Source organism: Lissotriton helveticus (assembly GCF_964261635.1).
Source record: "Lissotriton helveticus chromosome 1_1 unlocalized genomic scaffold, aLisHel1.1 SUPER_1_unloc_29, whole genome shotgun sequence".
NCBI lineage: Eukaryota > Metazoa > Chordata > Amphibia > Caudata > Salamandridae > Lissotriton > Lissotriton helveticus.
In genome coordinates, this window is record NW_027611669.1 from 2,289,256 (window position 1) to 2,317,230 (window position 27,975).

Here is a 27,975-nt window from a genome sequence, read left to right on the forward strand (position 1 = left end):
CCGTCCACCGTGGGGGTACCGTACAATCGAATGGTATGGACCGATACACGCATCCTAAGGGATCCCCAAAGTGGTGTGAGTAAGTCCCTGGGTGATGCGGGAGATGACTCGATGGCGGGAGACGATTTGACCCTACGTGATTTCATGGGCGCCATTGCCAGCATGAAGACCTCTATTGGCCAACAATATGAGACTCTTGCCCTAAAACTTGACACTGTGGCAATCGATGTCAACCTGATCAGGGCGGATTTGGGTAAGACCAATGAAAAAGTTAAATCATTGGATTTGAAGGCCTCCGGCCTCACGACTGATGTCTCCGATCTACAAACAGAGGTCCGCAATCTACGGTCTTCCAACGATTTCTTTTCTCGCCGACTGGAGGATTTTGAAGGTCGGGCGAGACGAAACAACGTTCGTATTTTTGGGGTCCCTAAAAAACCAGAAAGCCCAACTGTGGATCTCCTCGTTGAGGACCTCATCGTCAACCATCTTGCACCTAAAGGCTTAAGCAACTTCTTTGCCGTTGAGCGTGCTCACAGGTGCCGGGAGGAAAGCCTAAGCTGGGTGCTACCCCACAACCCATAATCGCCAGGATCTTCAACTTTCGAGATAGAGATGCTATCCTGCAGGCGTCGCGGCTGGGTGGCCCCACGAAATTAGAAAATACTACGGTGAACTTCTACCCGGATTTCACCCAGCTCGTGCAGAGGCAACGGATAGAGTTCCAGGGGGTGAAGAGACGATTGAGGGACAGAGACACGAAATACGCAATGCTCTTTCCAGCTCGGCTGCGTGTGGAATATGGAGATCAGACGTTTTTCTTTGATCACCCTGAGGCCGCTAGTGACTGGCTCGACACGCTGCCCAGGCAGCAGGAACACTCTGGCGGAGCTGAAGGTGGCCCGATGGAGCAAGAATGAGAAATGGACCTGGTTTCCTGGATTACATACAGATCATCCAGCTGTGGTTTGATGACTCTTGAACTGGCTTGATAGTAGTGATTACCCAGGGGTGGCGGGGGGGTGGGTCTCTTCCTCCTCTGGGGTTTCTTTTCGTAGATTAGTTACCTGTTTGGGCGACAGGCACACTGCAAGTTGGGGTGGATTTTGAGTCTAACGCAGGGGTGCAGGGTGGTGGGTCGGGTTTCGGGTGTTTATTGGGGGTGGAGGGGGGGGAGTTGTTGGTGTTCCGTTTATTTCAAGGCAATGTATTGATTGACTTCTGGATTTGGATGTCGCATTCGTGGTGGGGTGGATGCAGCAATTATTCCTGGGATGGGGGGTAGGGGATTGAAATTACTATGCTGGAATGTTAATGGGTTGGGGGATAGGATAAAGAGGGGTGTTGTGTTACAACTGTTGAGACGCTTCTCCCCCGATGTTGTACTACTGCAGGAGACACATCTGATAGGGAATACATGCCATGCTATGAATCGGCGGGGCTACCGTCTTCTGGCACATTCTGGATTCACCACTGGCTCTAGGGGGCGGGCATACTGGTCAGGAGTTCCCTCCCTCTGGAGGTGGATGATATCATCCTTGATGATAGGGGGCGGTACGCCGCCATCACTGTAAGATGGGAGAGGAAGACTATCAATTTGCTTTCCTTCTATGTCCCTCCGGGCCTTCAGACTACGAGCTTTGCCAACTTGGGGAGAGTGATTTTGGAACTTCCGGAGGATATCCTGAGGGTATCCTGATCAATCCGGTTTCATTCCACACCCTAACACGGCATTGAATCTGCGGCGCTTACATGGCGCCCTTGCGAGGGCTGCGTCGCTACGTGAGCCGGCCATATTGGCCTCCTTGGATGCCACAATGGCGTTCGATACGCTAGAATGGCCGTACCTATGGGCGGCCCTTGCGAAGTTTGGTTTTGGCCCTGTTTTTATCGGCTGGGTGAGATTGCTGTACGAGGAACCATTGGCTCAGGTAGTCGTGAATGGTTGAGTTTCTGAGCCGTTTACCCTTGGCAGGGGTAGGCGGGCCAGTGGTGTCCGTTGTCTCCGCTTCTTTTTGCCCTCGCCTTGGAACCCTTGGCAGCCTGGCTGAGGTGGGAACCATCGATGAAAGGTATTCGGTGGACCCCGGACTTTGAGGACCGAGTGTCACTCTACGCGGATGATATCCTGTTGTACCTCACGTCACCTTGGAAGTCACTGATAGTGTTGTTTGATGTTTTAAATTCCTTCGGGAAGAATTCCGGCCTCGTAATTAACTGGTCTAAGTCTTGTGATTATGTCCTTTCGGGTGAATCTCCTCCCTTGCCGCGTGGTTGTCCCATACAGGTAGTGCAGGCGGGATTCAAATACTTGGGGGCCTTTATTGCCCTAGGTCCGATGGTCCGCTACGAACGTAACTTGCTCCCCCTCTTCAACGCCTAAGGACTGATGTTGTGGCATGGTGCAAGCTTCCGTTGTCCCCCTCGGACGAGCAGCATCATTTAAGATGATGTCACTGCCCCGGTTCTTATATGCGCTACAAAATACATTTGACGTTATCCCAGCGAGCTATTTTCAAGAGGTGGAAGGTCTACAGAGACAACTGATATGGGGCGGGCGATCCCGCTTAGCCCTTGCCAAGCTGACACTCCCCTGGTACGATGGTGGAATCGCACTCCCAGATATTAGGCGCTATTATTGGGCCTCCCAGCTGGGGGCAATCAATCATGGCATGTATGGTCCTGCGTCGAACCCCGGTTCGAAATGGACAAGTGGCTGTTGCCTGGCGGGGATTACAACAGGGCGCTCTATACAAAATCTGCCGGGAAGATGCTCACGGCTCCAACTAAGATAGCGGTGCAAGCATGGTATTGTGCGAATGCTGCAATGGGATGGAAGGATAGATTGGCTCGAGCGACTCCACTTTACGCATCCGAGAGGCTCGGCTCCCTGTGGAAGACGAAATGCTTTGATAGGTGGGACGTGATTGGTATTTGCAGAGTGAATGATGTCTGGGTCAAGGACAGGGTCAAGACTTTTGAGGAGTTGAAGGCAGAATACGAGTTGAGTGATAGGGAGTTTTTCCGTTATGTACAGATTCGCCACGCGTTGACCTCGGTCTTTCCGTCGGGTACCACTATCCCGGAGGCATCCCCACTTGAAGACCGGATATTGGACGGGCACGTCCCCGACAGTACAATTTCGCTGATCGATAAAAAGTTGATAAATAATCGGGTTGACCTCTTAGACCGTCTCAGAGAGGCCTGGACCGGCGATGGTCTGGAGTTGGATGATGAAGACTGGCAGTCGGCGGTATCTTCGCCGAAGGAGGTTGCAATTCCGGCTCGTCTCCGGTTTGTGCAGCTTAAAATCCTCCACCGGATCTATGTGACTGCTCCTCGCCTTATTAGTATGGGGTATTCCTCTGATGGGATGTGTAGGCGTGGATGCGGTCTACTGGGCACTTTTCTTCACGTACTCTGGGAGTGCCCGGCGGTTGTGCGTTATTGGAACAGAGTGCATGCGGTTATGGAAGAGGTCACGGGTGTTGCGTTGTTGCCTGAAGCAAGGAGATGTTTGTTGAATGTTTGGGAGCCGACTGATTATGATGTGGCTCAGACTCAGTGGGTGACCCTCGGGAATATGATAGCCAAGAGAGATATTGCGCAATTGTGGGCTTCTCAGAGGCCACCCACTGTTCTGGTATGGAAGGAAAACATGGACTGGTGTATGTTTAGAGAGAAGACAACATACGTGGCACGTGGTAGGCCCCGAAAATGGGGAAAGGTCTGGGGCCAGTGGAACTCCTATTGAGGTGAAATATGTACACCTCCCTCCACACATGTTGAGAGCACTCCACCTTCCCCCTGACCCGACATTCCTACTACTGTTTCAGCTAAAATGCCTCCTGACTTGCAGTTTCCCCTTGCTCCCCCCCATCCTATATTGTTGACTGTACCAAGGTTGTGTGCCTTCCTTCCCGCAGGACGCTTCACAATTTGTAACAATTGTATTGCCTTGTTTCTTTATTGTTTATTGTTTATGTTTTAAATTTTAATAAAAAGAAATATTTAAAAAAAAATTACCCCGTGATTGAGAGATCTTGTCTTGCTAAAGAGGATACTGCATTAGCTTCACTCCCTAGTACTTTGTGGGCTATTTTAGTCACAGATGTAGGACAAATGGTTATCCCACCAGTGCATATTAGTGTCAAGGAGGGTGCTTCATTGCCACGATTGCCTCAATACACAATCTCTCAAGAAGGCGAAGAAGCACTTACACGCATTGTCCATGATTTGATTAAAGTTGGGGTTGTGGAGGAAGTCTCTTATAATGTTTGCAACAGTCCTATTCTTCCTATTTTGAAAAAAGATACTGACACTAGGATTGAGAGATTCATTATTGATTTGGGAGAAGTTAACAAGATTCTAGTACCGCAATATCCTCTGGTTTCTGACATAACAACACTAATTATTTTGGTTCCTCCGACAGCAACTACATTCTCCGTGATAGACTTGAAGAACGCTTTCTTTTTGATCCTGATAGCTGATATTTGTTTGGTTTCACTTTGAATAATCGATCGTATGGATTTTGTAGAGTTCCACAAGGCCATACTGAGAGTCCTAGTATTTACAGTCAAGCATTGAAGAGCCAGCTTGATTCTTTTGTTTTGCCTAAAGGAGTGGCTCTCATACAATATGTTGATGACATCTTGTTGGCAGCCGATACGCCTGAACTGTGTGAAGAGTGTACTTTGTCTTTGCTTTCTTTTCTTGCTACACACCGTCATAAAGTGTCACAAAAGCAATTGCATTATTGTAGACCGAAGGTAACCTACTTAGGTCACCTTCTGTCTAAGGAGGGCCGTGCACTGACATCAGATCGCATTCAAGCAATTTTAGACACACCAGTACCTTCTACTCAGAAAGATGTTTGTGCCTTTATTGGTTTGACTTTGTTTTGTAGGCAATGGATATTAGGTTTTTCACACATTGTTAAACCCTTGTTGGCGCTTTTGACTAAAGACACTCCAATGCCCCTTCCATGGATGACTGAATGCCAGAATGCTTTTTATCAGTACGTCAAGCTCTTTGTTCTGCACCAGTGTTAGGCACTCCAGATTACACAAAGGCCTTTACACTCTATGTACACATCATCCAGGTATAATAGTTGCACAATAACAGAGATTCTGCATAATACAACCCATTACATGAAGTAGATAAAGGACATATTCAGATTATACATTTAAATAGTCGGATTCGCAAGTAAGTATGCTGTCAAGTATTTCCAGTAGTCTCTAGGTCGGTATCTAACAGGCAGTTCTTCTTCATAGGTTTTTAACGTGTCTTGACAGTAGGACATGTCATGAAACCATTGCTTAATTTGAGGTGCGTCCTTACTCTCCAAGCATAACGAAACTCTGCGTTTGGCAAGTAGTAGAGCTACCATGCAGAACTGGCGCTTAATAGCACGTACATTGCTTAAGAGCCCCAACAAACAGGTGTGGACATTACAATCAATTTCAACCTCCACCATCTCCCCCAACAACGAAGTAACTTTCACCCAGTATTCACACACTTTCGGGCAGTGCCATGCAATATGTAGAAAGGCTGCCATGTCAGTACCACAACGATTACACCCCGCTTCCTGACGGAGGCCATATCTATAAAGTCTCGCAGAAGTTTAGTTAGTTTGATGTAAGTACTTAAAATGCAGTATCCTTAAATTGCCATTTGGCGTTAACATTTGAGTGTGGGAACAGGTAGTCTGCCACTCTGCCTCAGTAAGGAGAATATCCATTGCCTCATTCCATCTTGCCAGCGCCTTGTTTGTGTTATTGGCTATTTCATCTTGCGCCATAGTGTTTAGTCGTGATACTAAATGCGTGTTATTTGATGAGGATATAATTAGTTTCAACGTGTTCAGCTGTGGGGGTTCTACCGGGTAGCTGGGGTATAATTTCTTAACCTCTTCTCTCGTAACAGAAAGTTCTGGGTGGTGATGCAGTGGTAATGCTGGGGCATAGAGGGGTAACTTACGTGCTAAACTACCTAGCTTATGCCATGCCGCATTAGTAGCATCAATGGTGTTAATGTCTTTGGAGTGCAATGATGGTTTAGGTGCGTTACAATTCCATTCAAGGGTATTGGCAATGCATCACCTTCTTCTATGGCAGTGTGTGTTAAGTACAGAATCGGATGGGACCAATAGGTAGCGTACTGCGCCTCGGCACAAAGATAATATCGCAGGAAATCGGGCACACCAAAACCGCGTCTAGAGTACGGTAGTGTCAAAGTTCGCAACTCTATACGAGCTTGTTTACCTGCCCAGGTCAATTTAAGCAGTAATGATGAGGACAATCTTGGGAAAACCTCCGCTGGTGGGGGAATCGGGAACTTATTAAAAAGGTAGAGAAGTTTTGGTAGAATGACCATTTTCACTATTGCTATTCTGTCTGCTAGAGATAAAGGCAACTGTATCCAGCGACTTATCTTTTCTTCCAATGAGGAGATCACTCTACCGTAGTTGGTTCTAATAACGACCTCTGGATCCCGGTGTTACCAGACTCCTAGGTATTTTATGGGGTCAGTTTGCCATTCCAACGGGAATTCTGTTTGGTACGGGAATGTAGTATTAGTCAATGGGATGATTAAAGATTTTGCCCAATTGATTTGGATCCCAGACTGTCTCCACAATTTGATATACTCGCGTAATAGTGGGGCCAACTTCGGTTCTGGGTCGCGTACATAAAGTAACATATCATTAGCTTATAAGGAAATATGTAAGGGTCTATTTGGGAACTGTAAGGCTGAAGAACGATGTCTCTGCCGAACTTTGCAAGCTAGAGGTTCAAGAGCCAGCGTGAATAACAGAGTGGATAAGAGGCAGACCTGCCTCGTCCCTCGCGCTATTGGGTCAGAGATATAACCATTGATCCGGATCCTAGCTACAGGCTGTGTGTACAGTAACTGAACCCACTGAATATACATAGGGGGAAACCCATCCTCCGGAGCACCGTCGGAAGATACGACCATTCGATGGAATCAAAGGCTTTGGCGGCATCTAACATGACCGCCACTGCCTTCGTACTGGGTATCAAATAGTGGGAGAGCGCGAACAACGTCCGAGTGTTGTGTGTAGTTGCCCTAGATGGTATAGAACCGGACTGATCCGGGAGGACCAAGTTAGTCATGAGGGGCTGCAACCGTGTAGCAAGTAACTTGGCTAAGATCTTAGAGTCAACGTTGAGTAACGAAAGTGGCCTATAAGAGTCACAGGTTTCAGGGTCCTTTGCAGGCTTTAGGAGGGCAATCTGTACTGCTTCCCTGAGGGAAGGGGGGAGTATCATCTTATCAAAGGCATCCCCATACATCTCGACCAAATGAGGGGCTACCAGGTCGACAAAAGCTTTATAAAATTCACAAGTGAACCCGTCGGGCCCGGTGCTTTACCGCTTAGTAATGATTTATTAAAGTCTGTTATCTCTTCTACAGTGATTGGCAATAACAGGTAGGCCCGCTGCGCATCGGATAGCCATGCAATGGCAACGTCTGCCATATAGTCCATAACCTCCGTTGACGACGCCACCGGCTGCGATTCATACAGTGCACTATATGCCTTGTAAGATATCAGTTACGTCCGTTCTTGGACAACCATCCTCCCCCCGTATCTACAGCACGTTTTGGGAGCTACGACCTTCACAAATTTTTTATGCCAATATTTATTTATTTATTTATTTATTTATTTTTGTGTACTTATAAAGCGCAACCTATCACCCAGAGGGCATCCTGGCGCTTTGAACTTCAGCAGGCACACAACTCACTGCTCAGACAATTTTCGGGAACAAATACGTTTTCAACGCTTTCCTAAATGGTAGGTAGTCCTTGTGGCTTCTCAGAGAGAGAGGAAGGGAGTTCCAGAGTCTGGCCGCCGCAACACTGAATGAGCGGCCACCCATCCTGACTCTCTGGAACCTCGGGACCACCAACAAGCTGGCTGAGGATGAGCGGAGAGGCCGCGAGGCAGCATACCAAGCAAACATGTCGCGAAGTGGTCTTGGGCCCTGTTGGTGTACGGCCTTAAACACCAAACACGCGGCCTTATACATCACTCGCAGATGCACCGGAAGCCAATGCAGATCTCTTAGGGCCAGAGTGGAAGAGCTAGATCTAGCCCGCGAAAGAGCCAGCTTGGCAGCCATGTTCTGCACCCGTTGTAGCTTCCCCACCAGATTTTTTGGGGCCTCCAGAAGCAGCGCATTGCAGTAGTCTAAGCGACTTAAAATAGTACTGCGAACTACCTCTGGCCTGGCCTGGGCGGGGAGAAGGGGCAGAACTTTACGCAACATGCGTAACAGCATCATGCACGTGGCGATAGTTTTGTTTACATGCAGATCAAGCTTGGCCTTCCCCCTTCACCAAAGACCCTGGCGGTGGGACGTCTGGACAGATATTTAAGTTCCTCCTCAGCAAATGACTGGTACTCAGTCAGCACCTGCCTAATTTACCCCAGTAATTGCAGATTTTGTGTGAGTTCGTACTAATTTTCAAGCGCTTTTAACCTGTCCTCGCAGTGCGTAAGTTCCCCACGTATATCTCTCAAGATCCCAGCATTCATGCTTATACATACCCCTCTCAGGGTGGCTTTAAAAGCCTCCCATAAGAGGCTCGGTCCTCAGTGGAGAGCACGTTCAATCGAAAATATTCTTTAATAGCCGTGGCAATGGTATCTGTGTATATCGACTCTGTAAGTGCTTTTGCATTAAAATCGCCAGCTATAGGGGGGCGGAACATATGACGGTACCGTAAGGGACAGCAAAATGGGGTTATGATCAGATAATGTTTTGGGCAAGTGCTTCACATCTGTGGACCAATGCAGCACCGCTTTTGATCCAATCCAGTAATCAATACTCGACCAACTACCATGTGCCGCTGACGTGTGTGTCGCTGTTATGCATCCCGGGTTCCGCGCCCTCCATATATCGTGTAGTTGCATTTCTGTCATGATATCTAATACCTTAGCCCTTGCCCTCCGGTGTGGTTTTGTAGTATTACCTGAACGGTCTAGGTGTTCTTTCAAGACGAGATTGAAGTCACCTCCCCATAGCAATGTTCTACCCAGCTCCCCGTGTAATTTCTGCCAGACCTCGTGAAAGAAGTCACAGTGCGCCTACATTTGGACCATATGTATTGATAATCGCTATCTTCTGCCCTCGAAGCGTGCCATCAACGATGATATATCTACCTTGATTGTCCGCTACTGTAAGCTCAACTCTGAAATGCGTGCCTTTTTTCACAAAGACTGTGACCCCTCTAGAGTATGAGGAATACGTGGAATGATGGATTGATTCAGCCCATTTGCAACTCAAGTGACTGCTAGTGTGAGGGGCAATGTGCGTTTCTTGTAGCAACACGATGTCGACGTGCAATCTGTCAAAATAAGCGAACACTTGCATAATTTTTTGGGGGTTGGTAAACCCCCAAATATTCCACTTGAGCAGATTTAAGTGCAACCGACTTGGTTCAGTGGTAGTCTTTTCCGTCATGGATGATTGAATAACAATAGAGAGTAACGTGTGCGCAGTATCCTTTTCCTATACATTTGCAAAAAAAAATTGTGCAAGAACAACTATCGGACTTGAAAGCAATGGTCTGCTACACGACTCACAATCCAGCTTTAGGACCGGTTATAGCACGGAGACGGCCCTTCTGGAGGTGGCGGAGACCGTGCGTGAGACTGTGGACAGGGGAGAGGTAGCCATGCTTGTGCTCCTCGACCTGTCCGCAGCCTTTGACACGGTCTCCCATGCCATTCTCCTGAGTAGACTACGAGAGCTGGGAATCGGTGGCTCTCCGCTTGCCTGGATTTCCTCCTTTCTTACTGATCACACACAACAAGTCTGGTGCCATCCTTTCTGGTCTAAGGACAGGAAACCGCTAGGCTACGGGGTGCCCCAAGGATCTGCCCTCAGCCCCCTCTTTTTTAATATCTACGTGGCACCTCTGGCAAAGCTGATTGAGTCTCTGGGGGTTAGAGTAATATCTTACACTGACGATACGCAGCTTATTGTCTCCCTTCGAGATAACTCACTTTCTGGCTCTGAAAATTTTAAAATCTGTCTCTCCAATATTGTGGCCTGGATGACCGCCAATACGCTAAAACTTAATACCGATAAGACGGAGGTGCTGTTTTTTAATCAAACTGTCCCGTCGTCGCCCTCCACCTGGTGGCCAAAGGAACTCAACCCTCCACCTATTCCGGTAAAAGTGGCTCGCAATCTGGGAGTCCAATTTGACAATGATCTATCTTTTAAAACACACATCCAGAAAGTCACCTCAGCATGTTTTGGGAAACTTCACATGATAAAGAAAATTTCCCCCTTCCTACCGACGGAAGCACTGAAGACTGTGATACATGCCCTGATCACCTCGCATTTGGACTATGCGAACTGCCTGTTTGTGGGACTACCGGCGTACCTCCTCCATAGGCTGCAGATTGTGCAGAACGCCGCTGCTAGGTTGATCTGCAAAGTCCCTTATCGACACTCTATCTCCCCCCATTTAAAAAAATTACATTGGCTCCCGATCACGGCCCGTGTCAAATTTAAGGCCCTGGTCCTTGCCTTCAGGGCTCTCAACAGAAAAGGCCCAAAATACTTGAAACAAAGATTAAAACCAGTCCACTCCTCCCTTAATCTCAGGTCTAACCATCTTCACCTTTTGCTCACCCCTAGATTCCGTCTAGTAAGAAAGGGTGGCAGAGCATTTGCAGTGGTAGTGTCAAAACTCTGGAATTCACTACCCATCAGCCTTCGGCTCATTGACGTCGAGTCTCAATTCAGGGGCAAATTAAAAACCTTTCTATTCTCGGGTCAATAAATTTCTCTCCCCTGAGCTGCATTCCTCAGCGCCGGGACACCCCCGTTGGGGGTAGCTGTGCGCTTAATAAATGTCTGAATAATAATAATAATAATACATCAACTGTGGTGTGGTAATACAAGAATCTCACTACAAAAAAAACCCTCATTTGGGATCTCAGCAATGCACCTCAAGTGGTCTGGTCCGCCAAACATATCCAAACCCCAACACCACCTTCCCCCTCCCACTTCAGCATCCCAATCATGCCAAAGACGTATCCCAATATAGAATCCCCCTCTAAACAACAACTTCATGGGGAACTCCGTGTTACGGTCCGCCCAGGGCGCACAACACCATCCAAATCAATGGATGTGGACAGACCACAATCATTAGTACAGAATAAATCCAAACAAACATATTGAAATAATATTGACAGCGATTCAAATGTCGCTGTAAATGTCATGCCATATTACTGTGTGGATACATTTTCTAGACAAAACAGTCAGGCTGCAGTTTGTAGATCCTCCCCCACCCACAATGGAGAGAGCCAGACACGGCATATTATTGCAAAAACAAACATGTGAGCAATTAGTTCATCACCTGCACAAGGCAGCACCCGGCATACCCCCTGTGAAATAATATAGATTTAGTCCGGAGGACCACACCCCCATGCTTGCTATGTAAGTACTATGCATCTGAATTCCAAATCTTGTAAAGAATGAACAAACTCTTCCACTACTGTAAATCACAAAAGGAACATTACAATCAGCCCTTTCAAAAATGTAAATGATGGAAACAATGAGCAAGAAGCATTACCCAACGATCTCTCGTCCGACATGTTCCCAACATACAGGACAAGATATATACCGGAGGTCCGGCTTCGCCAGTAACCAACCTATGACAAATTTCCACCTAGTCTTGAGGTGAACTAAAGCATCGCATGGAATAGGTCCGAGGTTAACACCCCTGACGCCTCAAAAGAGGGACCCAGCAGTAGTAACTGCCCTGACATAGATGATAGTCATGCCCACATCTCACAGTATGAGGATGGGATATGCATGAAATCCATCATTTAGTTCAGTAGTCTTGCGGTAATATGTCCCACGTCGCTACCGCTGGTAAATCCTACCATTGGACATCTATCAGTGGGTGCAGCGTGCAGCACCGGGAGGCCCAGCTTGCATTCCTTTTGATCAAACATTGCACTTACCGCTCAGGGATATATCAGTCCCTAAAGAGTACGTGGTACCTGAGTCAGCCATTTCAAATGTTTGCATCGCAGACCCAAAGATAGAAGTGACAATAATAATATGGGTCCAGGACATTTCACGCTGTGCCAGTACCTCAGTCCGAATCTCGTTGCTGGTCAGCACGTTTTTGTTCTTTGCGTTTGGTGGCAATCTTCTTGATGAAATCCTGGGCTGCCTTCAGAGTCTGGAGGATTGTTGGTTGACCGTCCCATGTTACTTTCAAACAGGCAGGATAGAGCATGGCATACTCCACCTTCAGCTTTCTCAAGTTTCATCTTGGCATTGGCAAATTCCTTGCGGGCCTGTTGTGCAGCCACCGTGTAATCCGGATAGAATTCCAGCTGATTGCCCTGATATGACACTTGTTGTTTCTCCCGTGCCATCTGCAAAATACTGTCTCTATCCCTATAATTCAGGATACGAGCCACTATGGGTCTGGGGGGAGCACCCGGTGGTGGACGAGGTGCCAGAGACCTTTGTGCACGTTCTACTATGAAGATCGAGGACAAGTGTTCCACTCCGAAGATCGCCTGACACATCTCCTCCACGTACGTCTCCATACCGTCCGTGTTGGTTGATTCGGGTACACCTGCGATGCTAACATTGTTTCGGCGAGATCTTGCCTCCAAATCCTCCGCCTTGTTTTTAATCACCTCCAGCACTTTTTCCATCCCACCACATTTAGTAGTAGTAGCATACGCCTCGTCCTCCACTGCCGAGATGCGGGTTTCAGCCGCGTCCAGGCGCTCACCTTGTTTGTCCAGTTTCGCTGCCATGGTATCCACACGATGTGTAAGGTGGTCCAGCTTCCCATTAATGTCCTGTAAACTGGACTGTATTGCTTTGAGGACGGATTCCATGCCGTTGTCTGTGGTAGTGTCCACCTCAGCCTCCGTGTCTGAGTGCGCCACAGAACCCTTCGTCTGCCTTTGTGATTCAAAAGTAAGCTTCGGCAGTTGCTTGTCCGGTTTACCCATTGTGGAGGACAGGGTCACCACCCATGAGCGCCAGAAAACAACTAAAATGGAGCAGCACCAGAAGATGACCGGAATACCACTTCAATGATGGAAGTCGTCTAAGACGTCCGCAATGACACCACAGCAGATGCTCCACCACACAGCAGGAATGTACCACAGTGGCAGTTGTGATCACTTATACTTGGGGAGGATCCAAGGCCTCTGGTATGGGGCTAGCCAGGTGGAGGGTGAGTGCGCTAGATGGCGAGAAGTGCAATGCCGTGGAATTACGCGTATAGGGGTTCTACCAACCGCCACACTCAAGGCCGACCCAGAGGTGGCATCTTCCATTAGGAACCATGGCTGCAAACACCATGCTGATGATTGATGCGTGCACTAGATGTGAGGTGTCAGAGTACGGTCGGTACGGTACAGCAAGGGGCCCCACCGTGGAATAAACACCTCCACTCACCACACAGAGGCACCCAGAGGGCACAGCACAGCAATCCGGACCCGATGTTGCAGCATTGATTGGTCGCAGGAAAGGCGCCTCAACACACCAGTCTGATCAGGCCAACATGGTGCGGTTTTCCTCTGTTATTGCGCCAGAGTCCAGTCCCGGGGCATACAAAATGGCCGCCGTGCGGCGCCAATCGTAACACTACCGTTGTCCGCAGAGTTAGAAGACCACAGTGCCACTCAATGTTTTGGCAGTATGTCAACCACAACCCACTCAGCGTCCAAGTGGCCACATCCAGTCCGTACACACATAGACAGTGCTATTTCAGGCTGAGAAGGATACACAATATGGCTGGTGCCCCTACTTTATATACCGACCACTTTGAGATGTGCAGGGGGCCGCCGTAGAGCCAGGGGGCATTTGCTGCAGCCAACAGAGGTTTCAGCCCGGCAGGAGGGACGCGGAAGGTCGCGCACGGGAAGCGACAGTACCTCCTACATGGCCCAGAGATCCGAATGCAGCAGTGTGCAGGAGGCCGCCATGTTAACGCGGCTCCCACATTTCCGCCGCAACCATCTGTATCGCTCTCGGCACCGGCAGGTGTCCACAGCCGTTGTCGCCCCAAACATCAGAGATAGGCACTATTGAAGCTGGCCCCGGACCCACGCTGCAGTGTTTCTGCCCCTCAGTACCGCTCACCACGCTCTCCGGCTGCCTGGTAGTTTGGCGGCTCCCATCTTGTTGAGCTCCGTTCGTTGCGCCCAAAGAGCTTGTAGGCTGATTATTGCTCAAATCTGCCCACAATCAGGACGCAGAAGCGCTCTTCTGCAGCCCGGCATATTTCGATTGAATTTGCTGTCAAGCTGCAGATAAATATTGTCTGTTTCAAGGGTGATACTTGCGGGACAGAGGTCTGTCCGGCGGAGCTCTCTCAACAAGCAGCCATCTCGCAGTGCGCCCTCTAGCGCCCCCTCCGAACGTATGTTCCTTCAGTAAATGGATAGAGGCATACCCTTCATAGGAAAATACAGCTCTCACTACAGCTAAGGTGCTTCTAAGGGAGTTTTTCCCAAGATATGGTGTTTGTAAATTTTTGTGGAGTGACAACGGACCTCATTTTATTGGGCAAGTTGTTGAGCATGTTCTGAAAGGATTAGGGATCAAACAGAAATTCTATGCAGTCTTCCACCCACAATCAGCAGGATTAGTGGAGAGGTACAACGCTACTCTGAAGTTGAACTTAGCGAAAATTCTGGCTTCCACGTCCCTGAAGTGGCCAGATGCATTACCTCTGGCATTGTTGTCCAAAAGATCGTTGCCACACTCACGATCCTTGCTCACACCTTACGAGGTGGTATTTGGAAGACCGCTGAATATTTGGAGAGTTCCTAAGCCACGCCCCATACATGATGTAGCTTGTGTTCTAATGAATGAATATTTAGCACAGTTAACCGACAGTTTAATCTCTATTCATCAACAGGTTCGAGAATCTCTTCGTGACAGATCTACAGGTGAGGCTCACGATCTCCAGCCTGGAGACCAGGTTATGGTCTGAGCCTTTCTTTGAGAGATCGAACAGCTTGGAGTCGAGGTGGCGAGGACTGGAGCAAGTGCTCTTGGCTACGAGGACAGCAGTTCGAGGGATGTACCAGAAGAATTGGGTTCACAGCACTTACTGCAAACGTGTGTCGCCTACCTTCGTGGAATCTGCTGTGCTGACCGACCATTGAGAGATCCTGGATACGGAGAAAAACCAAGCCATCCCACCTGACGAATCTGAGGAAGTCTTTCCGGACCACGCAATTTTTGGAGCATCGCGATACCATCTGAGACCAAGGAAAGAATCTGCCTTTGTGAAAAAGACTGGTTGAGCTACCGCCCTGGATTAGTGAAACGGAACGCCGATATGGCAAGGGGGAGGATCAACCCTGCGTAGTGTAGTGACACCCTCAGTAAAGAAATCAGTGGCTGCACAGGGATAAGAGCTCCAACGATTGTTTCAACAAGTTTTGCAGAAAGATCGATTATTGCTGTTGCTAGAATGAATAACAAAAGAATCATTTGTGCTGTAGGGTTTGTTGTTGCTCTGGTGGCTATAGCAGTAATAGCTTGGTTCATGGAGAAGGTAACCCCTGTTAGACAGCTTTTTGTTGCCACTACTCCAGTGCCAGTGGAACATCCTTACTACACGCTTCCATATCATGAGCAGAAGCATCGACAATCTTACTTGAACAACACTTTTATTCAAATGTTGCATCAAACGCATAATGCCACGAATACTACCAACTGTTGGGTGTGTGAGAGGATACCTGCTCACCAGAAAAAGGGAGGAACACCTTTCATTCCTCTTCCATTCTCACACAATGGCTCTTGTCAAGCTTGGTTTGCGCTTTTGTTTGACTCTGGAAAGCCTTCAGTAGGTGGGATTAACTTTTACCTCAATAAAGTATGCTATCAAGACAAAGTTGGTTATCCTCAAGCTAAAGGGACTAAATGGGAATGGGAAGAGTATCAACCTGACAATATTTTGACACCATATGTCTTTACGAATATTAGAAACAATGGACCTTTCGGAATTTCTGTGACAAGAGCTAAAGCAGATTTATGTGTCAGTAGTATTGGGAGAAATCCAGTGGGGAGGAGTGAATGTACTGTCGTTCTGACCATTGAAGGTGCTAATAACAGCAGTTTTACGTCTTCACATAATACCTATTATGTGTGCGAAAATAAGGGATACTATCAACTACCTGTTGGGTGGTCGGGGATCTGCTATGTGTCCTTTTTGTTGCCCCCTGTGTTTTTGGCACCTGCATCGTGTCACAAGGACTATAGACTGTACAATGACATTTCCGTGAGCAGACATAAGAGAACAGGGGGCCCGATTCACAGAACTAACTTAAGACTAAATCCTAAACTTACTACTTTTGGTATTCACAGAAGTTAGGATTTTGTCTTAAGTTTGTCTTAAGACAGACTTAAGACAGACTTAAGACAAAATCCTAACTTAAGTCTGTCTTAAACCTGTCTTAAGACAAACTTAAGACAAAATCCTAACTTCTGTGAATACCAAAAGTAGTAAGTTTAGGATTTTGTCTTAAGTTAGTTCTGTGAATCGGGCCCAATAAGTATGGATGAAGTGGACCAGACCGATACCACTTTGCAACAGTATGTGGATTTCAACTTAGGGTTGTTTTTCTTTGTGGGCGCTGTATTAAACAGCAGAAAGATAAGACGATTGACTAGAGTTGTGGAAGCTGTTACCAATCAGACAGCTATGGCACTTGGGAACATTACAGAGGAGCTACAAGTTGCAAGGATCGTAGCTCTCCAGAACCGAATGGTTCTAGATGTGGTACTGGCTGATCGAGGTGGTGCATGTCACATCATTGGGAGTAGTTGTTGTGTCTTCATCCCGGACCACTCACCTGCAGTATATGATGCAATCTCTAAACTGCATAAGATCGCTGCAGAGATTCACCCAGAGACTGGTACATGGACATTTTCAAACTGTATATGGACACTCTTTATCACTTGGGGCTGGAAGCTACTGACTATCCTATGTATACTACTGGTGATACTATTCACATGCTGTATATGTATACATTGTGGTCCTATGCTTTGCTCTATTTGCATCACTGCTTGTACACCTGTTAAGAAAAATGTTGCTGAATAAAAGTCCAACAAATGCTGCATAAGGAGATCAATGAAATAATGCTAATAGACTTACAGGATGCATATCTAGACTACCCCAGATAAATCAATGTCTTCAGCTAATGCTAAAAGGGTCATCTGTTGTAATTTGGCAGCGAAGGGGCTAGCATTAGCAGACGCCATCCTATATTTAGAAGGTATCGTGTCCATTTTGTGGAATCCATTTTGTATTTCTGGCAGCCATCTTGTTTGCCATGTGCTTCCGTGTGCTCACCATGTGCTCTGTCCTACCTTGCTGTTGTCTGCCCTTGAAATCTGCCTACAGACAGGTTATATTTAGCCTTTTCTGCTTCGCACATGCTCAGTTGAGCTTGCAGCTGTCCCTAGTTTGTAAATGTCAGGATGTGTCCACCAGAATTAGCAACTGTTAGCTCCTCCCACTTGTTGACTGTGCATTTTCTGTATGACCTTATATGTACCTAAAACCTGCCTTTTGTACTTGTACAGCCTTCTTTTGAGCCCCTGTGTGGGTATAAAAGGACCAAGCTCCATCCATTAAGGGTGCTACTTCATACATTACCAAAGGATGTTTTGTGAATGTAGTTCCACCTCATGAGGTTTAATAAATCTTGTATTTTCTATTCCAGTTTCTGTGCCAACTTCTATTCTATGGTCTGAGGACTCTGTGCAGAGAAGGGCGAACCCCTTGCACTGGTAGGTCTTGCTGGGGCTCACTACTACACGTTGCCTGCACCTTTGAGACAAAGGATTTTGTGTATAAAAGAAGGGGCTGTGACCCCATAAAAATGTTCTTGTCTTTGCTACTTGAATCTACCAGGGGCGTGCTGCTGGTGGGGACCAGGAGGGACTGCCATGGGGGCTGCCTCCCTGCTGGAGGGCCCTGTGTGCTGGCCCCTGGATGCCTGGAGGACTTCTTCGGCCCGTCTAACTTTTGGATCCTGACAGAGGGGGGGCTTGCTGCTGGTGGGGCCCAGGAGGGAGGGCTGTCTCCTTGCTGGAGTGCCCTGTGTGCTGGCCCCTGGGCCCTGCACTGCCCTCCCTGATGCCCAGGACTTCCTGGACCTTGTTCCGTTTTTTGTTGCTTTTGCCTGGGCTTGTTGCAGGCCTAGTACCCTGTGAGTGCTTTGCATTCTCGCAGCAGCACGGAATGCGCTCCGCTACTGAAAAGGGATTCCCCCTGCCTGGGGATTCCCTCCTCCCTGTGAGCTTTGCGGGTGCCCACCCGCTTATTTTTGTATTGACTTGCAGGTGCCCACCATGCATCGTATCCACCTGTTTTTATATTTAATTTCGGGTGCCCACCCCAATTATGGCCGCTTATTTACTTTAGCCCTAAAGCGGGTGCCCACCCTGCATTTTACTGCCACGGCCTGAGCTGTGTTCTACACCTTCTGCCGAGCTGCTGGAGTTGTGTAGGCCCGACCCGGAAGTCAGGCATCCTTGCCTGACTGGGGGCGGTCCCCGCAAGCGTCACTTCCGCTTCTCTCCCCGGCCGGGGAGAAGCCGTACCAAGTCTCGCAGGGTCCACGCCAAGTCCCGGTCCTGAGATGGTGGACCGGGTGAATCAGGGCACTGACGTGGCGGGCTCCCATGAGTAGGGAGAGCCACACGTGCCTCCGCGACGAAAGGAGGGAAGCCGAAACCGGAGCACACGAGGAGCCCAGTGAGTCTCCAGAGCCTGGTGAGAGAGGGCTTCCTTCTTTGTTGTGGAGGCCCCCGGAGCACCCCATGGGTGCTTGCTTGTGCCGGGGGGGCGTTGAGAGGTCCCCATACCGAGGGGCCCGTGTTGCCCCAGCTTTTCTTTTCCGAGCCTAGATGGCTCCAACAGTTGCATATTGCCTCAAGAGCCCGAGTGGCTTCGCCAGTGGGCATGTCCTGTTTTAAAGCGCCAGTGCACTCCACAGTATTTTGGTGGCAAGTTCTTTTTCCCTAGTGACGCAAAGTGATTTAAGGAGCCAGGGTGCTCCATGGGGCAGATTCATTCCAGAGCCTCCATGGCTCCAACAGAGCCAGATGGGTCCCAGGGGGACATTATTTATTTACTGAGCCCCTTGTGGCTCCAACGCCCCGGAGTATTTGTTCTAGAGCCTAGAGGGCTCCAACGTTGGGCACAAATGTTCTGAGGACAAGTGAGAGCCCATGCCGCATTTTTGCTTTCTCAGCTGCCTAGCAAGTAGTGGGCAGCTACACTGTTTAGGTATTTCTTTCAGGGGACATGTTCTTTTGAACCTAGGAGTGAGATGCACTCCTTCGCCCTACCTTGGCCTACACAGCTGCGCAGCACTTAGTGCCAGCTGCATAGTTTAGGCCTCCCTGTTATTGATCTCAGCTGCCCAGCAAGTAGTGGGCAGCTACCACGTTTAGGTTTGCGCAGTGGCGCACCCTTGACCTTCGCTGCCTAGGCAGCAGCCCTGACTTCGGGACATAGGGCATTTAAGCCCCCCTTTTCTGAGATGGCCAGTTGGCCAGGGGGATGGTTACATTGATAAGGGCGCCAAGCCCTAATGTTATTTGTGTGCTAATGCTTTTGGGTGCTAGGAAATGAATTATGTATAGTATGTTTCGCACACTCTGCTTGACACCTCTAGATATGGTTTATGCTCATGAGGTTGTTTTACCTATTTAGGTTTGTGTTAGGGAGAGCATACTTCCCTGTGTGATTAACGCCCTAGTGTAATTTTTACTTAGGTGGTTAGGGTCTAATGCATTTAGACTGGTGGGATATTGTGCCTTTTATGATTTATATTACAGGTTAACGCTGAGTATAGTGTCTGCCAGTGATTACTGGCTGTGTTCTAAGTTCATATATATTCTTTTACTATTTCTTTACCAAGTGCTGATTCTGACAGTGGCCCACTTGGCCCGGTCATGTGTAAATAATCGCTTGTAAATATTGCCCGTTCCAGTTGGCACAATGTATATTGTGTGATTATTATCTGATGTGTTTTGAGAATACAAAGGCTATATTTTATATAACCTTGTGTGGAGTTCCTTTTGTGGGGGGCCTGGGATGTTGTTGCTGGTGGGTGCGTGCGCAAATGCTTTACACATTGCCTCCTGGATAAGCCTTACTGCTCGTGCCAAGCTACCAAGGGGGTGAGCAGGGGTTATCTTTGGAGTGTAACTCCCTTTCCCTAACTAGAGTGGTGGTCTCTGCCTGGCTTTGGCGCAAGCCTCTGCCAACCAGAGATCCCATTTCTAACAAGGAGGAACTCCTGGAGATGTCAAAAAGAAAGGAGGGGCAGTTACATTTTGCGTTATGTATGTCCTATGTTTTGACCTAGTTACTACTTAAGGGTGAACTTCAGTGATCGGCTTACAGAGCGCAATATCCACAAACCTTATAAGCTGTGCACATCAGCGAAACTGCATGAAACTTTAGCAATGAAAATTTAGGCCAATACGTACAGTCCCAGGAACTTTATTTGCTGTGCGCATCAGCGGAACCATCAGCCCGATTACTGATGGCACATATTTATACAGGGAGGAGTCACTTTAGTCTGGTGCTTTTTACATGTGTAGATGTGAGTCTGGTGGTGCCTGATAACTGAAAGGCACATATTTATTTACATACAATTTCATATATGTATGATTTATTATTCCTATTACAGCACCTTCTACCTTGAGAAGACCCATTCTAGACCAGTGTGTGGACAAAACACATGCCGACAAATCGAGGACAAAGGGATCGGGACATGGTCTAGGGACACTAACAACAAATCCTACATCAAACTTAATGTTTAACTGATGGAGAGCTATGAGTGACCTGAAGAGTACTACTGAGAAAAAGTAACCTGGAGAATTGCTGCAAATTAAAATAAATTTTAAAAAAACTAATAAAGAACTACATAACCACAGCTGTGTGACCTAGAAGCCGATTATTTTTCAATATAGCCCTAGTTTGTGATTACCTTACAGTGCTCACATTATCATCCGCGCTGGAAGAGATGGGAGCCTGGGATGTCTGGTCACAGAAGCTCATTTACATACAAAGGGGGGTGGCAGCCTGTTCACAACGCACAGCACAACTTGTTTACGTAAAGTGCTTGTACATAGAACAGGGTAAAGTCTTGTGTCTCTTTTTTCATTTTCTTTAATATATCCTGCACCTCGCTTTCTTCTTCTCTTTCTCTCATTTCAATTCATCATAAATTACTCAAATTCACTATTGCTTTATCAGCACGGCACAAGTCGGGGGTAGCCACAGTTTGAAGGGGTGCCCCCCCATTATTATCTAGAAACAGGACTCAGTTCCACCTAGCTCCTTAGCCTGCGACTGATAATTGTTACTTTGTGCCACAGCACTGCAGACACAGGCATCGGAGTGTTTTTGTGTGAGTGGCGCAAGAGAGGAACAGAGAACTTGACAAAATGAGCCCTTCTATTGCTTAATACAATGTAAATGTGAAACACTTTGGGGCTTAGGGGCTGGATAAAGAATAACGTCAGGAAACAAACGCAAATTAAAACCATATTTTATTTATTCGCTGAAAACTGTTTAAAAAGTAAATTTATAAGTTCCACATATCTATTTAAAAATATTTATACTTTCAGTAATTTCCGAGTTTAGTTACAAACTAATAGTGGGAAAACACATGATGTATAAAAACTGAAACCAAAAACTTATTTTTACATTATTTTATGTTTCTTGATTTTTGTTTTTAAAACAGGCCGTCAACCTTTCACGTGAAAATTATTATAAGGGCCTGACATCACTTCTTGTGATATCACTACATGTGACGTCACTGTGATTTGCATATGATAATGGGCTCCTTCACTATTTTCCTTACTTGTGCCCTGTTTATTGGCATGACATGGGTCTATAGGTATTAAAAATAAACATATAAATTCATAGGTGTTCAGCCCATTTCTCTGGTGATGTCACATATTGACATGTATTTGGCTTCTTCTTCTATTTTTAGGTGAGTACAAATAACGTGCCGTTCCCACTCCTTCCATTTCTCTCTATTTCTCGCCCATTTCTTTGTCTCTCTCGCTCTCTTTATCTCTCACCCTCTCTGTCTCCCACACACTCCTATTAGCGTTAGCTTCATGAATGTCAGTGCCATTTCTGGCATTCATACGACAAATCCTTCAGAACATTTGAGGACAAGGTACAATCAAGTGTGGAAGACGAGTTGCTGGGATTGCAACTGATTGTCCTGGCACACGTATGCTTTTGATGTGGAATTTCGCTATTTCACCACATTCTTCAAACAGAGTCTGCTGCTTACAGTTGCTCAATTCTGGTAAAAAAGTAAGAGTTTGGCAGGTCACAAAATGAATAGGGAGAGCCCAGTCGGAGAGGAGCCGCGGGTCACACTCAGTTATAAGGCCCGAGGCACGAGCTGATCCATCAACCGATAACAGTGTGTAAAACATGCAGCAAACGTTAATTAAAAACAAGGTATATGGTCTTCGCTTTAGTTCATTACATATGCTGAAGTGGCATTTGTTAATAGTAATACATGCATTTCACCAATGAAGCTTCCATCTCCAGAGCCCTGACTACATGTCCACTCTGGGTGTGTTGTGTTTATGGGTGTTATCACTAATCTGACAAGTTAGCTGGAAGTACCATTATTAGTCCCAGTATTGTTCAGTGTTGCTTTTACAGGTAGTGTGGTCAGGCGCGATTGAATGTTTTTTTTTGTATTTCTCCTTCACCAAATAAAACTCAGCAAAGTGTCAATTCTTTTAGTCCACAGTGTGCGTGCCTCCCACTGTGTATCCTGGTGCATCATGTCACTTTGCAATGTGTACGGAAGTGAACAATCACTGGAAACAAACACTTTTATAATTCTGCAAATACTGTTATCTGTTTTTCTTCTTGACTGCTAGTCGGGTGTTCTACCATCTGGTATTTCAATATCCCACATAAATTAAATTTGATCTTTTTCTGTAATTCATTCCTCTCACAATAACTGTGTGTTCGCTGATGTCTTTGTAGATTTTCTAAACGACTAAAGTTTTTCACACATTCACTGCATTTGAATGGCTTTTCCCCTGTGTGTTCGCTGATGACTTTGAAGCTGAGATAACTGTCTAAAGCACTTTGCACATTCACTGCACTTGAATGGTTTTTCCCCCGTGTGTGTTCGATTATGACTTTGAAGGTGTAATAACTGACTAAAGCACTTTGCACATTCACTGCACTTGAATGGTTTTTCCCCTGTGTGTGTTCGATTATGTCTTTGAAGGTGTGATAACTGACTAAAGCACTTTGCACATTCACTGCACTTGAATGGTTTTTCCCGTGTGTGTTCGTTGATGCTTTTGGAGGGTTGACAAGTGACTAAAGCACTTTGCACATTCACTGCACTTGAATGTTTTTTCTCCTGTGCAAGTTTGCTGATGACATTTTAGGTCTGATAACCAACTAAAGCTCTTAACACATTCATTGCACTTGAATGGTTTTTCTCCTGTGTGTGTTCGCTGATGTCTTTGAAGGGTTGATAACTGACTAAAGCACTTTGCACATTCACTGCACTTGAATGGTTTTTCCCCCGTGTGTGTTCGCTGATGACTTCTTAGGTTTGATAACTCACTAAAGCTCTTTTCACATTCACTGCACTTGAATGGTTTTTCTCCTGTGTGTGTTCGCTGATGACTTTTTAGGTGTGATAACTGACTAAAGCTCTGTACACATTCACTGCACTTGAATGGATTTTCCCCTGTGTGTGTTCGCTGATGTCTTTGAAGGCTTGATAACCGATTAAAGCACTTTTCACATTCACTGCACTTGAATGGTTTTTCCCCTGTGTGTATTCGCTTATGTTTTTGGAGGTTTGATAAGTGACTAAAGCACTTTGCACATTCAATGCAATGATATAGCTTTTCCCCTGTGTGTGTTCGCTGATGACTTTGAAGGTTTGATGACTGACTAAAGCTCTTTACACATTCACTGCACTTGAATGGTTTTTCTCCTGTGTACATGTGCTGATGAAGCTTGAGTAGTGATGACAAACTAAACCTCTTGCTGCATGTGTATGATTCTTCTTTCTTGGTTAGTGTCTGTGGGTCGGGTATATATTTGTCTACATCCCATGACTGCATTTCCTGATGGGCCAACATGGCTGATAAAGCACTTGCGTTTTTTCTCACACACTTCATATGTGTGCAGTATTTTGCACGTTTGATTTCTGTTTTAACAACAAAATGCGATAGCCACCAAATATTTGCCACACTCCAAATACGTAGAAGGTGTCTTTGTATGTGATTGTGCCTTAATATTGGATTATGGCAATGCACACTTGTGGGTAAAGATGTATCTTCCTTCTGGCCGGTGCAAATAGGGACAGTCTGTTGTATTTTAGATAGAAGAACTCCTCTTTCCTTTACCCGTCAGTTGTCTGGCTCCGCTCTGTTGTGCTTTTCTCTGGTTGCTGTGGTTTGGCCAAAAAGAGTTTAAAATTCACCTAGAGCACTGAATGATGGCTTGTCGTCATTTTAGAAAACAGAGCACTGCGGTAATCACATCATACCGATCCCATGATCAAATCTGGTGTTGGACACTTGTTTATCCAGGACGCGGTTTGTTATTGTTGTTGCCTTAATTTTCCGAGGTGCACAGCTCAACCTCTTGCAATCACTGAACTGCCCTTGATGCTTCATCCAGGATCTGTCAGTTTGTGTGCAGGTTCCTCTGTCGCCGACTGCGCTGATGTTTTCCTGAATACTGTAGCTCAATATTTCTGCTATTATTGAAGATTTACAGCATTCGCTTCATTATTGATGGTCATTTCATACATTCAAGGCTTGTTTTCTGTTGGATGTAAACATATTGAAAATTACTAAATTGAAACATAATGGAATGAGAATTCACAATGTTTAAGTGGTTGTAAAAGACATTTCGGGGGAGATTTACCAAATCTCCACGCAATGCAGCGCAGCCCTCCCCCGCGAGGCTGCACTGCGCAACAAAGAGGGAACAGGAGAGCACCATATTTTCAGAGATATGGCTCTCTCCTTCCCTTTCCCTTGCGCCGGCACTGATTACAGCGGCTCTGTGCTATGCACACACCTTAGCACCAGAGCGCTAAGGTGTGTGTGTGAGTCCAGCATAGGTTTTGTACAGGAAGGACACTCTTCCTGTACAAATTACTATGCCTAGACATGAGGGAAAGGTTTTACCACTTTGTATACGTGTTGCACAGTGCAGCACGCATGCAAAGTCAGAAAAGGAAGGACAAACTAAAGCATTTCTCCTTCCTTGCACCTAGATTTGTGGTTGCACGGGAGCGCCCTTGCACCACCCTTGGCAGGCACCCATGGCACAAAGTAATGCGAAACAATGCTATGCGCAGTGTCACATTACTTTAACGTTATTTCCAGCGCTAAACAAGTTTAGCGCTGGAAAGTAAATTAGGAAAAAAAGATTTTGCGCCATTTTGTGCCGCAAATACAGCGCAAATTCTTAGTAAATCTCCCCCTTCTTCTTTATCGCTTTTGAAACTTAGCAAGGAATATTTCATCATACACAGATATTTAACTAAAAGTTTGGTTGATCAGGTGACATCTTATTACATTTACAGAGTAAGGGCGCTCACGGATCACCCAAGTGCTGGAGGTATAGCTTAAGATAGAGGCATATGGTGAAGATTTCATTTAAACAACAATAGAGTTTAGAAACAGAGATGGATCAGGCTGGGCTGCAAAATTTCCAGTAACTCTTCACGAAGTATACAACAAAAGTAACTCCATTCACACACTTCTTCTCGTTCTTCCCTATTCACTTAAGATCATCTCAAATACCAACTCCTGTCTTTACCTCGCTGTTCATAAGTCACCTTTAACACTTTCAACAGCTCCCTTGGTTCAAGCATTTCTGGTTTCATTTAACCTGGAAGATAGGAACATTATTGTGGGTTGAGGGGGGTTTCCTATCGCCATAACATCTGTCCATTGTCCTGAAACTAGTGAAGCTTACAGCACCCGGTTCTGGCCCTGAAAGTCTTTAAAAAGCAATTCTTTAGTTCTTCCTAAGGTGGATAAAGTTCTGTAAGATGCATCTCCTTCCAGAGCTTTTGTGTAAAACAGAGCGAGGGGTTCACTGTAAGGCCTGTCCTTTACATTATAAGCGCAGATAAGGTAAACAAATATTGATTCATATAATTTAATATTCAATGATATCAGTCATTTAGTACTTACTGAGAATCCATCAGAACCAATAATTTACCCGACATATCCCTGCAGCAGATGTGCGCCTATTACTCTCCCCCCCCCCTTTTCCAACATAACATGGCATCTGGCATGATGTTGTCCTTTTGGGGCCCGGGATGCCATTTGTGACCGGATGGGCATTTGGAAGAGTGGGAGGAGGTGTCAGTTATCCAAAGGTGATGCGGCATTTCTACCTTTCCATATTTCTCATATTCAAGTTAACCTAATTTCATGGCCTTCGGCCCCCCTACTGCCCTCTGGCTGCACACTCACTCTGTGGGGTTCATCAGAAGTCAGATAATGACCTGATAGTCACAAGGCCATGGATCTCACTTCTTCTACAACACTTATTGCAGACATAGGGCCTAGTTAGGAGTTTGTCCAACAGATTATGAAACTAGGGGTGGGTGAAGAATTCCGCTGCGCCAGCGGAGCTTGTGAAGTTTTGCCCACTCTGCACCAAAAAACTCTATGCAGAACGGAGTTTTTTTCTCCAGCGGTTCGCCAACGGTAAAGTGGCGAGCACTTGTGAGAAAATATAATACGCTAGACCTCCTACTGGCGAGATTTCTCATTGCAGGAGGTCACAGCAGGTCACGACCACTCGAGTGTTAAAATCTGTCATTCTCGTTGATGAAGCTACCATTCGATTAGAATATCAATTAGAGCGGCAGAAAGCAGCATCACCCTCTGACACGACGTGTAGTGCTGTTCGTGCTGATTTTACAGTGTAGTGTAGTTCCTTCAGTAGTGTAGGCGTAGGACTGAGGTTAACTAGGTCTCTACTGACTATATTAGACTTAAGTTTTTGCCAGCTAGCTCAGAGTTCACTAGAAACTTTCTCGAATAAGCGAGGAGGAGTTTAACCTCCCTGGATAGACAAGAAGGGATTTAGTTTCTGACAACCATAAAACATGACCACTTTGCTCTCCCTGATTAAGAGTATATCTCTAGAATCGTGTGAAAACAAAAGACAGCTATTTTACTCAGTCAATAAGTGCGTACTTAGTTTCACCAGATTGCAGAAAAAAAGAGAGACGGCGTTTTCAATAAAAGGTGTTATTTATTGAGCAGTTTCTTTCCTCATACAAGAGAAATGAATTGCTACAATTGCAATACTTATAGTTAAGTAAAGTGCATACAGTAAAAGCAGGATTATAAAATAATACTGTAAAAGCATTGATATGGTTTCTTAGCCATATGATACTTTAAAATGGATAAAATAGATACATACATATATACATTGACTAATCGTACTCAACTGGTGCTTCTAACTACGCCTACCCCGGTGTACCTGACCTAAGCCTAATACGTGGGAAGGAGTAAGTAAGTAGCAGTTTAAGTTAAGTTTGTTTTGCCAAGAAACTGACTCAAGAATTCTCTGTAAGGGTTTAGTCAGTTCAGTACCTGGGTATTAGAAGACAGGAGGGCTGGTATCTCTATCTCAGGACTCGATATCCCAGTCACCCGCAAGTGTAAGCTGGAAACGCCGGAGGCTGGATTTCTCGGCAGGAGAAAAGACAGCGTCTTTCTCAGCGCGTCAAGAGGGAGGGGCAGCGTCCATGGGCTCTCGCATCAGGTGGGCTCTCGGGCAAGTAGTAGCTGCTCCAGATTCATCACCACCGTGTGTTTGCTTAAGGGAGCGTTGGTATATTTATACCTGAGAGGTGCTGGGTTT